Here is a 3,382-nt window from a genome sequence, read left to right on the forward strand (position 1 = left end):
TTTTTCCATTCAATAATTAATACGCATTTTATTTTATAACATTGGTTGCAATCGTCATAATGTAATAACACCCTTCCTACTTCCTTTTTGTGTTTCTTGCTTCCATTCAGCCTTCTTTCCTATCTGTTCTTGCATTCTGAGCTTTATGCCTGGGCAAATGCTGCCCCTTTAATCATGTTGAGTTGATTGTTCTAAGGAATGTGTACCTCCCTCATGTTATTGTTTACCTTATAGGTCTGTCTATTGTTTGAATGAAAGTTGAGCCAAAAGGGTGAGTTCAGGTCCAGGCTTAACGGGTGACTAAGGGTCATGGTCTCAGGCATTCCACCAGTCTCTATCAAATCAATAAGCCTGATCTTTTTTTTAAGATTGTGAGTTGTGTTTTACATTTTTATCCCACTCTATTCATGATCTTCTATTGTGATCCCTTTCAGAATGATCAATAGTGGTATCCAGGCACAATCTTGTTCTGGTCTCAGGCTCACAAAGGCTTAGGTCCTTGTGATCCATTAGTCCTTTGGACTAATTTCCATGCAACTTTAATTTTCTTCATTCTTCTTTGCTCCAAATGGTAATGGATCAATAGTTGCACCATAAATGCTTCATCACAATTTTTTAAGGACCCAGTCACTGCTCACAGCAGTAGGATACAGACCATTGTCTTTGTGGACTATATGGTGTCAATGTTATAAAAACTGTTTAGCCATAACCAAATACATTGAGGGGATGAGTTACTGGGTGTGGGGGCTCTTGCCCACAGTTTCTGTGTTACATCAAGGTCACTTGACATAACATAGTATCCTTTTCATGTTTCCAGGCTTCTATAACTGCTTTGTCTTAAAGGCAATACACAAGATCTAGATTTGCCAAACATTAACACTTCATCTCTGAAACTAATAATTGTATTTTCCAGAGTTAAATTAGGGAACCAAAACCACTATGAATTATGGAATAAACAATTTGTTATAAGAATTTAAACTTACACATTGTGAGTGGAGCTGAGGGAGTTCTGATTTGAAAGGCATATTAAAAAATGAGAATTGTCAAGGATCAATCAATCTAAGAAGTAAAATATATCCAACTCTCAAAGTAGGACCACAAAGAGAGCTGGTAAGTAAGTGTGTGTAAAACTAATGTTGCTATGGGGCCACAGTGTAGTATTTGGTGATGGGTTTTGGGCCACTATTAGTTAATGTTAGAAAATAGAGATGGATGCAAAACAGAGCAGATAAGACAAATGGAACATTAAACAGCTTTGTCTCTTTATATCACCATATTTAACCATGACAATCTTCAGAGAAAGCCATATTTTTACAGAAATAGTATGTTCATATAAATAACATGTATACCTATGCAATACCTAGAAACAATGAAATGATGTGAAAAATATGCTGGTCCATGGATAAACTATGCATTTCCAGAAGTGAATTTCAAACTCACTAATCCTCATTCAGGAGCTCTGGTGGTGCAGTGCCTAAGGCATTTGACTGCTAACCAGAAGGCTAGTGGTTCAAACTCACCAGCCACTCCTTGGAAGGAAGGTTGGGAGATCTACTTCCGTACGGATACCACCTCAGAAACCCAAGGAGGAGTCACTATGAGTCAGATCCTACTCCATGGCAGTGGTTTTGTTTGTTTGTTTTTTTTTTTTTTGCATTTAATCCTCATTCGATAGTGTGAAGATGCTACTTTTGATCATATTTGTATCATAAATATAGGAGCTGTGGTCAAGAAGTCATGGATTAAGCTTGATAGTACTCCAGTAATCAGAAAATCAAAAATTGAAACTTAAAACTATGCTGTAGGGCAGTTTATGGCTGGGCCTGAGAGTAGTGGGATTCCTTGTAGTTGATATGTGCCCAAGTATATTGCACTGGAGAAAGCTGGATGGTCAGATAGATGGCTGCCTTTGAGGTTGTGACAGATGGAGGTCACTGCCCACATGCCCCCGTGTCCCATGGTGCTGGCCACACTTGAAGTCTGACTGGGAAAATGCAGGACTGAACAAATGCAGAAGGTGCACTGGACCCTATAGGGTCTCTGGACAGTGAGTTGGACCCATCTCAGTTTCAAGCAAGGGACAAGTGACTCCTTTGCCTTCCTAGTTCTCACACCTGCCCCACAACATTTGTGTTGGTAGAAGATTCAAATGGTCTGAGGCCAATGACTGGCCAGTTAAACAGTGGGGGCACAGTACATGTGGGTGCAGTTCATCCAGTCTCTCCCACCTGAGTGGCTGTTTTGGTTCTCTAGCGCCTATCTAACAGAAAATGCACAAATAGGTGGTTTGAAAAAAACAGAGATTTATTCTCTTACAGTTTAGGAAGCTAGAAGTCTGACTTCAAAGTGCCAGATGTAGGGGATGGGTGAAGGCCCTTCAACCTTGGACTTCAGCTTTGCCCCTTGCTCATGGGACACTTAAGCTGGAGGCTATTCTTAACCCAAGCAGGTAGGGGCTGGCTACTGATATTGACAAACCCAACGTCACCAAGTAAAATGGAACAGTTCCAAGATTATCAAACAAAATGACAGGCCACTAGTTAAACAATTTCAAGATTGGCAGGCAACATGGCAGACTTTTGAATGAAGACTCAGCTACTTACAGGTCCCAAGCGTGACAAAACTCTAGAGACCCACCTCAAAGCTTCTTCTTATATACTGAAAGCAGCCTACATCTGTAAGGAAGCTACTCACCTGCTCCAGTAGATTCCACTATGGAGTTGATTACCAGTCTCATCATGGGGAATAACTACATTCAGTTACCCAACCACTCATAACCAGGCCCAACCAAGTTGACATATGACCTTAACCCATAGTGGACTCTCTGGTCTGGAGTGCACAGACTTGTGATCAGGGGCCAATCATCCTGGCCAGGGCTACTCATAGGGTGGAAAAAGTGATTTCTTCCTGCATTAGAAAGTAGTTTGTTGAGAGGGACAAAATCCCACTAGGAGAGTGGCTGTTTCAGAAATTTAAGGATATACTGCTTCTGGGGTCTTCTTCTGGGAACCAAACATCCACAAGAACAGGCATCTCAAAGAAAACTTAACATTAAATTCATTGGGCAGAAAAAAAGTAAATAAATAAATTTTAATTCATAATTATATATATATATATATATATATATATATATAATCTAGTATAACCAGGCTTTGAAAATAAAATGTGGGGTTGCACAGAAAGAAAGAAATATAGCAGGTATAATTTGAGTAAAAAAATATGATAATGGATGCAACTTCCCTTCCATTCCTGCAAATCTCACACAAGCTCTTATCACAACCTACTCTAAATTGAAATCACAGAGAGATGAAGATCCTTAGAAATGTTGTTCTGAGCTTTATAGCATTAATATATACTTGCTGAAAAAATATTTAAAGTATTG

Source organism: Orycteropus afer, unplaced genomic scaffold (assembly GCF_000298275.1).
Source record: "Orycteropus afer afer isolate SDZICR_OR568_19922 unplaced genomic scaffold, OryAfe1.0 scaffold00643, whole genome shotgun sequence".
NCBI lineage: Eukaryota > Metazoa > Chordata > Mammalia > Tubulidentata > Orycteropodidae > Orycteropus > Orycteropus afer.